Source organism: Oncorhynchus mykiss, chromosome 25, assembly GCF_013265735.2.
Source record: "Oncorhynchus mykiss isolate Arlee chromosome 25, USDA_OmykA_1.1, whole genome shotgun sequence".
Lineage (NCBI taxonomy): Eukaryota > Metazoa > Chordata > Actinopteri > Salmoniformes > Salmonidae > Oncorhynchus > Oncorhynchus mykiss.
In genome coordinates this window covers 13,135,579-13,148,542 of record NC_048589.1, presented here as the reverse complement: position 1 = coordinate 13,148,542, position 12,964 = coordinate 13,135,579, and the positions used below count along the sequence as shown (strand labels likewise).

General features: G+C 43.1%; 1 long non-coding RNA gene across 3 annotated transcripts; it reads right to left on the bottom strand.

The window, feature by feature from the left end:
- Nucleotides 1-6,002: 6,002 nt before the first annotated feature.
- LOC110505374 lies at nucleotides 6,003-7,287 on the bottom strand. 3 transcript variants are annotated; one of them, XR_002470747.2, is made up of 2 exons: nucleotides 7,130-7,287; nucleotides 6,003-6,602 (listed from the first exon to the last, which is right to left on the bottom strand). It is a non-coding gene; the product is annotated as an uncharacterized LOC110505374 (long non-coding RNA). The 3 variants fall into 3 exon arrangements; XR_005039544.1 differs by lacking the exon at nucleotides 7,130-7,287 and adding an exon at nucleotides 6,817-7,059; XR_005039545.1 differs by lacking the exon at nucleotides 7,130-7,287 and adding an exon at nucleotides 6,832-7,057.
- Nucleotides 7,288-12,964: the final 5,677 nt, after the last annotated feature.

Sequence of the window (12,964 nt, the reverse complement as noted above, 5' to 3'; positions counted from 1 at the left end):
GATGCAGTAGAAGGTATAGAGCATTATATACTTATGAGATGCGTAATGAAGGATGTGTAAAAATGATTAACGTGGCCTTACTGAAAGTGACTGATGATAGTCATAGGCAAGATGCAGTCAATGGTATAGAACAGTATATACATATGAAATGAGTAATGTATGATATGTAAACATTATTAAAGTGGCGTTGTTTAAGGTGACTAGCGATACCTTTATTCAGTCCATTTGTTAAAGTGGCCAGAGATTTGAGTCTGTATGTTGACAGCAGTCTCTCTATGTTAATGATGGCTGTTTAACAATCTGAATGCCTTGAGATAGAAGCTGTTTTTCAGTCTCTCGCTCCCAGCTTTAATGCACCTGTACTGACCTCGCCTTCTGGATGATAGCGGGGTGAACAGGCAGTGTCTCGGGTGGTTGTTGTCCTTGATGATCTTGGCCTTCCTGTGACATCGGGTGCTGTAGGTGTCCTGGAGGGAAGGTAGTTTACACCCGGTTATGTGTTGTGCAGACTGCACTGCCCTCTGGAGTGCCTTGCGGTTGAGGGCAGTGCAGTTGCCATACCAGGCGGTGATACAGCCCGACAGGATGCTCTCGATTGTGCATTTGTAAAAGTTTAATTAATTAATGATTCATATAATTTGCGGGCACATTTCTTGGTAATCCCAAAAATATTGCTATCAGGTTGAAAATCACAGAGGGCCTGGTACATTGTTTTCAGGTTACAATGTTTCAGTTTCAATGACAGAATTTTCTGGGCAAAAATGTCAATTCAATCAAACTAGCAAGGGCAATGATCACAAGTCAGTAGCTAGCTAGCTAATAGGAGGATATCATGTTATACCATTGGAGGAGTGTGTGAGGATCCGACGCAAGTACACAGGACACAGAGCGGAGTGCCTCGTAAGGATCCGCTGAAGGTGAGTGGGAAAGCTGCCGTTACCGTCAATATTACACACAAACGTGCAATCATTGGACAATAAATTAGGTACAATCACGAATATACTACCAACGGGACATCAAAAACAAATATCTTATGTTTCACGGAATCGTGGCTGAATGATGACATTGATATCCGGCTAACGGGATATACGCTGCAATGGCTAGATAGAACAGCACACTCCGGTAAAACGAGGGGAGGTTGGTCGGTGCGGATTTGTAAACAACAGCTGGTGCACGAAATCTAAGGAAGTCTCTAGATTGCCCGAAGTACAGTGTCTTATGACTAACTGCAGACCACACTATTTGCCAAGAGAGTTTTCATCTATACTTTTCTTGGCTATTTATTTACCACCACAGATGGATGCTGGCACTAAGATCGCACTCAGTCAGCTGTATAAGCAAACAGGAAACCGCTCACCCAGAGGCGGTGCTCCTAGTGGCCGGAGACTTTAATGCAGGGAAAATTAAATCAGTTCTACCTAAATTCTATCAACATGTTAAATGTGCAACCAGAGGGAAAAAAATTCTAGATCACCTGTACTCCACACACAGAGACGTGCACAAAGCTCTCCCTCGCCCTCCATCTGGTCAATCACAATTATATCCTCCTGATTCCTGCTTACAAGCAAACATTAAAGCAGGGAGCACAAGCGACTCGGTCTGTAAAAAAAGTGGTCAGATGTAGCAGATGCTAATCTACAGGACTGTTTTGCTATCACAGACTGGAACATGTTCCGGGATTCTCCGATGGCATTGAGGAGTACACCACATCAGTCACTGGCTTTATCAATAAGTACATCGAGGACGTCGTCCCCACAGTGACTGTACGTACATACCCGAAGCCATGGATTACAGGCAACATTCACACTGAGCTAAAGGGTAGAGCTTCCGCTTTCAAGGTTCGGGACTCTAACTCGGAAGCTTATAAGAAATCCTGCTATGCCCACAGACGAACCATCAAACAAGCAAAGCGTCAATACAGGGCTAAGATTGAATCATACTACACCGGCTCAGACGCTGGTCATACGGCAGGGCATGCAAACTATTACAGACTACAAAGGGAAGCACAGCCGCAAGCTTCCCAGTGACACAAGCCTACCAGATGAACTAAACCAATTATTTGCTTGCTTCACGGCAAGCAACACTGAGGCATGCATGAGAGCATCAGCTGTTCCGGACACTGTGTGATCACGATCTCTGTAGCCGACGTGAGTAAGACCTTTGAACAGGTAAACGTTCACAAGGCTGCTGGGCCAGACGGATTACCAGGATGTGTGCTACGGGCATGTGCTGACCAACTGGCAGGTGTGTTCACCGACATTTTCAACATGTCCCTGATTGAGTCTGTAATACCAACATGTTTCAAGCAGACCACCATATTCCCTGTGCCCAACACCACTAAGACAACCTGACTAAATAACTACAGACCCATAGCACTCACGTCCGTAGCCTTGACGTGCTTTGAAAGGCTGGTAATGGCTCACATCAACGCCATTATCCATGAAACCCTAGACCCACTCCAATTTGCATACCGCCTAAACAGATCCACAGATGATGCAATCTCTTTTGCACTCCACACTGTCCTTTCCCACCTGGACAAAAGGAACACCTACGTAGGAATGATATTCATTGACAACAGCTCAGCGTTCAACTCCATAGTAACCTCAATGCTCATCACTAAACTAAGGATCGGCCTGATCACCGACAACGACAAGACAGCCTATAGGGAGGAGGTCAGAAACCTGGCGGGGTGGTGCCAGAGTAACAACCTATCCCTCAACGTAACCAAGACTAAGGAGATGATTGTGGACTACAGGAAAAGGAGGACCGAGCACGTCCCCATTCTCATCGCCGGGGCTGTGGTGGAGCAGGTTTAGAGCTTCATGTTCCTTGGTGTCCACATCACCAACAAAATAACATGGTCCAGGTAATCAAATAGTCAATTTAACTATACATTCATGTACATACTACTTCAATTAGCCCGACTAACCGGTACCCCCGCATATTGGCTACCCGGACTATCTGCATTGTGTCCCGCCATCCACCAACCTCTCTTTTACGCTACTGCTACTCTGATTATTATATATGCATAGTCACATTAAAATACCTACATGTACATACTACCTCAATCAGCCCGACTAATCGGTGCCTTTATATAGCCTCGCTACTGTATATAGCCTATAGCCTCGCTTCTGTTATTTTTCACTGTCTTTTTTACTGCTGTTTCTATTTCTTGACTTATCCATTGTTCACCTAATACCTTTTTTTTACTTAAAAATGTCACTGTTGGTTAGAGCCTGTAAGTAAGCATTTCCCTGGAAGGTCTACACCTGTTGTACTCGGCACACGTGACAAATAAACTTTGATTTGAGTGACTTACTTTTCCCCCTCATATCGTTTTTCGGTGGCTATACACCGCTAGAGATGCATTCTACAGGAAGTGCTGGTTTCCTTTTTTATGTCAAAGCAAATTCACTGGGTCATGATTTCTTACTGCATGAGCAATTATCAAAGGTCAATATGGTTGTTGGCTCCCTGATGCTATCGGTTGACCTTTCAGAATGGCCACCCTCAACATGCCCCCAAAGGCAAATCTGGTTAACAATGGTTCTAATGCTCGCTCTCAACCTTTCAAATAAGTAAAAGTTGTCAGGAGTTTCTGTACAGCACTTTGTGACATCGGCTGATGTAAAAAGGGCTTTATAAATACATGTGATTAAGTTCAACCATCCTTGGTGCTTGTTTTTACAGCACAGCGTGGTAAAGAAGTGTTCCACCACTGGGGCATATGGAAAGCCACAGATGTCCTGTTTTTTACTTCTTCCATTCCAAGTGAGTGTTACTGGTCAGTGACGTGCATGGTAAGGTTCTGTTGTGACTGAGGTAATGATATTCAAAAGCAGAAAAATTATCATTAAACCTTAGAGTTTCCTTGGGTCATTGCGGATTCCACCAAGTTCGATTTTGAAGACTCAACAACTTAGAACCTTTACAGAACATATCACCTGCCAGTTCATCATTTAGTCCCAGTGTTTCCTAGCCTCGTAAACCAGCCCGACCGCTGTTCTCAATTGTTTCACTTCGAGCTTAGATTTGCATCTAATTTAAATTAAAATGCACACAGCCTAACTATCATGTACAACAAGCAGATGTGAGCTTTCATGCTGTTCCTTAAGATGTCTTATGATAAAAAGGAAACTTTACCTCAAAGGTGGTAAAGTAGGAAACACCATGCAGGGTGGAGATGGATGCAAAAGAGAGGGATTCAAATTAAAACAAATGGATGTAAAATCAATGCAAACTCCTTGCACTTGAGCCCCAAGGATATAAACTCTGAAAAAAACATCCCTTTTTCAGGACCCTGTCTTTCAAAGATAATTCATAACAATCCAAATAACTTCACAGATCTTCATTGTAAATGGTTTAAACACTATTTCCGATGCTTGTTCAATGAACCATAAACAATTAATGAACATGCACCTGTGGAACGGTTGTTAAGACTCTAACAGCTTACAGACTGTAGGCAATTAAGGTCACAGTTATGAAAACTTAGGACACTAAATAGGCCTTTCTACCAACTTACCAACTGAAAAACACCAAAAGAAAGATGCCCAGGGTCCCTGCTCATCTGCGTGAACGTGCCTTAGGCATGCTGCAAGGAGGCATGAGGACTCATGAGGACAATGTCCGTACTGTGAGATACCTAAGACAGCGCTACAGAAAGACAGGACGGACAGCTGACCGTCCTCGCAGTCGCAGACCACGTGTAACATGCCTGCACAGGATCGGTACATCCAAACATCACACCTGCGGGACAGGTAGAGGATGGCAACAACAACTGCCCGATTTACACCAAGAACGTACAATTCCTCCATCAGTGCTCAGACTGTCAGCAAATAGGCAGAGAGAGGCTGGACTGAGGGCTTGTAGGCCTGTTGTAAAGGCAGGTCTTCACCAGATATCACCGGCAACAACGTCACCTATGGGCACAAATCCACCGTCGCTGGACCAGACAGGACTGGCAAAAAGTGCTCTTCACTGATGAGTCGCAGATTTGTCTCATCAGGGGCGATTGTCGAATTCGCGTTTATCGTCGAAGGAATGAGCGTTTCACCAAGGCCTGTACCCTGGGCCTGTAAAGGCCTGTAATCCGAAATTGTTATCAAGACAATGAGCGAGCTAGGACTGACGTAGTCAATATAACTAAGGAGAGCGTTAGTAAGACCATGAGACATCCCGAAAATCAGTCTACTCACATCGCTTGCAAGACATTCGGTTTCGCTACAACCATCTTGGGACTAGACTGAACAGCCTCTAAACAAGTCTGTAGCATATGAGTAGTCTACACACTACAAACGCTCTGGAAAGGTGAGACAAACATTGCGTGAAGGTCCCACAGTATCGGTTGAAAAATGGTGCCTAGACAGTAAATACATTGTACCAAAGTGTCCTGATCTCAGATCTAGGACAGAATTTGGGACAAACTGTATGGGCTAATAGCAGGAATGTCAATTACATTGATTCGAGGTGACAAAATTATCCTTGGTATAACCTTAGTCAGCTTAGAATCCCTGGTCTAGATTTATGGGCTCAACGTCACCATTCTAAAAAGTTATGCATCCCTTTGGTTGAGAGCCAGCCAGCAAGACCCAGTGTCAAGAAACTAGTGTAAGTTCAAATATATTTTACAGCCAGCCTTCCCCTGAACATCTTTGTAGGCTAGTAAGTAAATGACTGGTCACAGGTCAATGTAGCTAGGGTAAAGTAAATCTAATTAAAGCAGCCTGCAAGTCAACTGTCAGGAAGCTTATACCATTTAGTCCACACAAGGAATTCAAGGGTCATGTCCTAGTTGACATGGCATAAATGCTACAACTGGCCAAAGGTGAACATTCCTATACCCCATTCTAAAATAAGGATTTAAATTGTGGCACATCAAACCGAGTCTACCTTAAGAAATCCCTGGGTTTAGCTATGTGATCAATAAAGGGGCTGGAGACAAGAGGAACAGCAAATTACTTGTCAGGTCAAGCTTTAGAATTTAGAGACAGGGGAAGAAACAATATGTTAAAGTATTTTTATTATACAAGAAAATTGTCACAAGTATCCTATATTTCAAAGGTTTATTGAACCTGGCCATAAAAACTAATCTAAGCAGATCACATCATGATTCATACAATTAAATCTCACATATGCAAACTCATACAATTCCATATTCCAGTTCAGCCTATGGGCATGGGGCCAGTGTGCGAGGTGTGAAGGCCTACTGGTTTGAAGCGGCCAGAAGGTGAGGGAATATAACAATTCCCATCAGTGAACTCTTCGGTTAGGAACGCACATGACTGCCTTTCTCATAATTATTATTATTTTTTTAAATGGGCTCTTTGTCGAAGAGTTCGCCCGATCTAGGCCGCTGATGTTAAAGTCTTGCTGGTGTCTGTTCCCTGCTCAACAGCCCTCTAGAAGCGCCCCTGTAGTGAGCCCCCCACCATGATGGGTATGATGAGCACGCCTGAGCTGGACTGCAAGGGTGCACTGGCTCCTTTGGGAATGTTGTTGTTCTTGGTGACATCGGGCATCTTGGTCATGTTGGAACTCGCACCGCCAGCTTTGGTCGTAGCATTCATGGCAGGGGACTGTGTGGTGGTGTTTTGCGCGTGGATCTAAAACGGGAGAGCAGAGGGGCTTGTCACATGTGAGAAACACGTAAACCTGAAACATTTGACTAATCGGGACAATTATCAATAGGACTTCACTTTCGTACGACTAATTTTAAGAAGGGCAAACGTTCAGCTAGGCACACAGAGTAGCCTAGGCAGTAATAATACAATAGTCCTATGACAATTGTTCCAACAAAATGCACCTTAGAAAACTTACTACAAGTGCCATCACCTTCTGGACAATGTTTTCCATAGCCTATAGGGTAATGGGCAACGTCTTGCATTTGAATTGTGCAGTGGAGGATATAATATACCGTCGCGCTCAAATTACATTAGCCAGCCTACGCATGTCGTAGTAACGTTAGGGTACTGAATCCTTGATCTATCTGAAGAGGCGTCACCGTATTGAACGTTACACCGGTCCTGTTGAAATACATTTGCTCTCCAGAATAATGGGTAGCCTAATTCAAATCTGGTTTCACCTGAAACAAAACATGGTAAAAAGTACATTTTAGAGGAAAAGTCCTGACCTGTGACGAAAAACGCATGGCAAGGAGAAGGAACCCAATGTAAGCCATCACCATTTTAGTCATCTTGTTATCGGTTTCTTCCCAGCAACAATTGCGCGTAATGTAGCTTTCCTGCCTTCGTCTTTCCTCAAGATAAATGACTGGAGGAACAAACACAGGGGATTTTATACCACCACCGAGTGTGACGTTGGGCAACACTGCGCATCTCCCAAACCACCTGTAGAGCCTTCCAATCAAATGGAAACCTACAGTTTATCAGAAACATCCCATAAACTACACCTCTGAGACCTCTTCTTATACGTTTTAGGGTGTGCCTGTCAGCAATACAAATAGCCTTTGTGTTTATAATCATTGTCTTTTGATATGAATTCACTGGTTTACAATTTGAAGAGTTTGACACAATTATTCTCTCTACCTTCCTCCTCGGAGAAGGTTGATTCCATGAGCACGATGGGGACATTTTTCAAACAATAATAATTATACAGTAAGTCTAGTTTATGTTGTTCAAAATATATTTATGGGGATATTTTGCCTGGTAAATGGCAAAGAAAAGTTTTACAGATAAGCAGCTTATAGACCTTTTGCGGTAAATATAAACTTTTAATCACAACGCAATTCGGTTCATATGTCCATTCCCCTTCTGTAGTAGTTGACCTATTGGTCTTACATGGAAGCAAAAATTCACCAGCGGTGAGGTGACTAAGGTCAACTGAATACTCGAAAAGTACATTTCCTAAAGAAAATGTGTGTGCTTGCTAGCTTGTCTTGAAGTAATATGGTTGATAGAAAGGATAGCTGGAACAGGTGAAAGTTGATTGGGTGTCTCTAGCTTGAAAGGTTCTAGAGTTAGGCCTATAATATTAAGGTTGGTGTGTTATTTATGCTAATTCATGAAAATGTAAATAGTTCAAATTTATAACGTTTTGAAAATGTTGAAGTTGTTTTAATGTTTGTAGCTGAAAGAGCAGAAGCATTTAAAATGTCTATCACTGTGTTCTTATGGTTGGCATTGGGAGATTCTCTATTGGTCTAAAGCCCATCCTCCATAGCCGCAGGAAGTAGGGGTGCTGGTGCTGCGGTGGAGATGGAGTTCTTTGAAATCAAATTTTATTCATCACATGCTTCGTAAACAACAGGTGTAAACTGACAGTGAAATGCTTATTTTACGGGCCATTCCCAACAATGCAGAGAGAAAGAAAATAGAGAAATATTGGAAAAGTAGTCAAAAAATTTCAGTCAGCAACCCCTACTCAAAACATCTTCCCGCGGCTATACCATCCTCTCCTTGACTCCTCCGTCCTCCTCTCCTCCGTGACCCGGGAACCGATAAGTAGTCAAGGATAGTGTAAATTAGTTAGTAGGTGAACAGAGGAGTGTCCTCCTCTCCTTAATTACCTACTTCAGCAGAGGATGCACAAGAGCATGTGGCTAAGTGGACAGTGGCATCATGCCCATATGGGGCACAAGGACGTGCCCCCTCAGATTTGTCCTGTTTATTTTTATTTTTCAGATGTTAAATGAATCACTAAACTTCATTTTCAGCCCACATTCTATCATAATTATTAATAGAAAATATCTGCCAGCGGTATTTGCGGAGAGGGCACACTGACTGGACCAGGCAAGGATTACTAGGCAAGGACTCGCAGGAAGTACGTTTGTGAATTAATTTGATTAAGCTATGTAGCCTATTCCTTCTTAAACAAAACATAAAACAAGTGTTTTATTGTTTCTCTGCAATACTATCCACCAATCATGTTCATGAACTTGGCTTTATCTAGCCAGCTAGATAGGTTCCCAATCTCCCAACCTCATAACTAGATACAGTTGAAGTCAGAAGTTTACATACACCTTAGCCAAATACATTTAAACTCAGTTTTTCACAATTCCTGATATTTAGTCCTAGTAACAATTCCCTGTCTTAGGTCAGTTAGGATCACTAATTTATTTTAAGAATGTGAAATGTCAGAATAATAGTCGAGATAATTATTTATTTCAGCTTTTATTTCTGTCATCGCATTCCCAGTGGGTCAGAAGTTTACATACACTCAATTAGTATTTGGTAGCATTGCCTTTAAATTGTTTAACTTGGGTCAAACATTTTGGGTAGCCATCCACAAGATTCCCCCAATAAGTTGGGTGAATTTTGGCCCATTCCTCCTGACAGAGCTGGTGTAACTGAGTCAGGTTTGTAGGCCTCTTTTCTCACACATGTTTTTTCAGTTCTGCTATCAAATTTTTGTGATGGCCACTCCAATACCTTGACTTTGTTGTCCTTAAGCCATTTTGCCACAACTTTGGAAGTATGCTTGGGATCATTGTCCTTTTGGAAGACCCACTTGTGACCAAGCTTTAACTTCCTGACTGAGGTCTTGAGATGTTACTTCAATATATCCACATAATTTTCCTACCTCATCATGCAATCTATTTTGTGAAGTGCACCAATCCCTCCTGCAGCAAAGCACCCCCACAACATAATGCTGCCACCCCTGTGCTTCACGGTTATGATGGTGTTCTTTGGCTTGCAAGCTTCCTCCTTTTTCCTCCAAACATAACAATGGTCATTATGGCCAAAGAGTTTTATTTTTGTTTCATCAGACTAGAGGACTTTCTCCATGTGCAGTTGTAATCCGTAGTCTGGCTTTTTATGGCGGTTTTGGAGCAGTGGCTTCTTCCTTGCTGAGCAGCCTTTCAGGTTATGTCGATATAGGACTCGTTATACTGTGGATATAGATACTTTTGTACCTGTTTCCTCCGGAATCCTCTCAAGGTCCTTTGCTCTTGTTCTGGGATTGATTTGCACTTTTCGCACTTTTCGCACCAAAGTACGTTCATCTCTAGGAGACAGAACGTTTCTCCTTACTATTGTTTGTACAAAAATTGGCTGAATTCTTTTGATTTTCTCATGATGTCAAGCATAGAGGCACTGAGTTTGAAGGTAGTCCTTGAACTACATTTTTGTCATTCACAAAGTAGATGTCCTAACCGACTTGCCAAAATTATAGTTTGTTAAAACAATACATTTTTGGAGTGGTTGAAAAACGAGTTTTAATGATTCCAACCTAAGTGTATGTAAACTTCCGACGTCACCTGTATATGTACATACGTCAATTACATCGTACCCCTGCACATAGATTTGGCACTAGTACCTAAGATCTTGATATTTATGTTTGTGTTGTTGTACTCAGCTGTTGTAGTACTCAGAATCTTGTCTCGACACCACATATTAAGTGTCTTGGTCTTGTCTCATTGTTGGATACATTTGTATTTGGTCTTGACTCGGTTTCGGACAGTGAGGACTCATCATTTCTTCCTGAGACCAGCGGAGTAAAAAAAACTCATAATTATAAGCTTCCATTAAGTCAGCGCATAAAAGCGCTTCCCCAGGCCAAATATATAATCACTCCTTTCTTGAAACAAAATCTTAACAGCCTTTATCTATTATAGACATGTTTGCACAGTGGCGAAAATATTCGCTTTCAGGTTGTGCCAGGTTTGTGAATGTGAAAGGACAGCAACTGTAATACCAGAGCTCTCATGTAGGAGAGTGGACTTTTTGTAAAACACAAAGGGCCAGTGGTGTAGTGGAGGGTATACGCAGGTATTTTGTTTTCAGTTGGCATTTGTATACTCACTCCTTAATCCCTACTGATGCATATCAAAGTAGTGTAGGAGGTATACGACTTGTAGTGCAAAAGAGAAATCATGCACAATGTTGCCAACATAAATCGCATAGCACGTGAAGTATATTCACATGTGCACAGCACACAAAGCCTAGTTTCAGCGAAATCTCATTTGGAGGCAGCCAGAGTGTGGAGCTCTCAACTGGTTGTGGCATGGTGCAGCTCACAGAAGAATGACTTCAGTAACCGGTAGGGTAGTAAAGACCGTTTAAATTTATGATATCTACCAGTAAATGTTAACCAAGACAACAATGGTATGCAAACCAGGTATTGAAAAAGTTTAGATCAAAGTGTTGGTTAGTAGGCTATTTGTGATGTGCAATTGTCATCATGGGCTGTTTGCATCAGGGTGTAGATATAGATGGACCTGGGTGCACCAAGGCTTATCGACTTGGAAGCCAGGACCTGACCGGCACACCCAATCAGATTGATGTGGTTTAAGTACTGTTGTGGACTTAGCCCATCTACTTTTGTGATAATGAGAGTGACAATCAGATGAATCTATAGGGAAACTCACAACGTGAGATCAAAAGACAGATACTGGTGGACAAGGAGGCATACAAGTAAAGGGTGGAGATATCATAACCGCCATCGATAAAAGACAGTACTGTGCAGCCGTCTTCATCGACCTGGCCAAGGTTTTTGACTCTGTCAATCACCGCATTCATATCGGCAGAATCAACAACCTTGGTTTCTCAAATGACTGCCTCGCCTAGTTCACCAACAACTTCTCAGATAGAGTTCAGTGTGTCAAATCGGAGGGCCTGCTGTCCGGACCTCTGGCAGTCACTATGGGAGTGCCACAGGGTTCAATTCTTGGGCTGAATCTTTTCTCTATCAATGTCGCTCTTGCTGCTGTTGATTCTTGGATCCACCTCTACGCAGACAACAGCATTCTGTATACATCTGGCCCTTCTTTGGACACTGTGTTAACAAACCTCCAGATGAGCTTCAATGCCATACAACACTCCTTCCGTGGCCTCCAACTGCTCTTGAATGCTAGTAAAACTAAATTGGTGCTCTTCAACCGATCGCTGCCCGCACCCGCCCGCCCTACTAACATCACTACTCTGGACTGTTCTGACTTAGAATATGGGGACAACTACAAATACCAAGGTGTCTGGTTAGACTGTAAACTCTCCTTCCACACTAACATTAAGCATCTCCAATCCAAAATGAAATCTAGAATTGGCTTCCTATTTCGCAACAAAGCCTCCTTCACTCATGCTGCCAATCATACCCTCGTAAAACTGACTATCCTACCTATCATTGACTTCGGCGATGTCATTTACAAAATAGCCTCCAACACTCTACTCAGCAAATTGGATGTAGCCTATCAAATCAAATTTATTTATATAGCCCTTCGTACATCAGCTGATATCTCAAAGTGCTGTACAGAAACCCAGCCTAAAACCCCAAACAGCAAGCAATGCAGGTGTAGAAGCATGGTGGCTAGGAAAAACTCCCTAGAAAGGCCAAAACCTAGGAAGAAACCTAGAGAGGAAGCAGGCTATGTGTGGTGGCCAGTCCTCTTCTGGCTGTGCCAGGTGGAGATTGTAACAGAACATGGCCAAGATGTTCAAATGTTCATAAATGACCAGCATGGTCAAATAATAATAATCACAGGCAGAACAGTTGAAACTGGAGCAGCAGCATGGCCAGGTGGACTGGGGACAGCAAGGAGTCATCATGTCAGGTAGTCCTGAGGCATGGTCCTCCGAGAGAGAGAGAGAGAGAGAGAGAGAAAGAGAGAATTAGAGAGAGCATACTTGAATTCACACACAACACCGGATAGGACAGGAGAAGTACTCCAGATATAACAAACTGACCCTAGCCCCCCGACACATAAACTACTGCAGCATAAATACTGGAGGCTGAGACAGGAGGGGTCAGGAGACACTGTGGCCCCATCCGAGGACACCCCCGGACAGGGCCAAACAGGAAGGATATAACCCCACCCACTTTGCCAAAGCACAGCCCCCACACCACCAGAGGGATATCTTCAACCACCAACTTACCATCCTGAGACAAGGCCGAGTATAGCCCACACAGTTCTCCGCCACGGCACAACCCAAGGGGGGGGGCGCCAACCCAGACAGGAAGATCACATCAGTGACTCAACCCACTCAAGTGACGCACCCCTCCTAGGGACGGT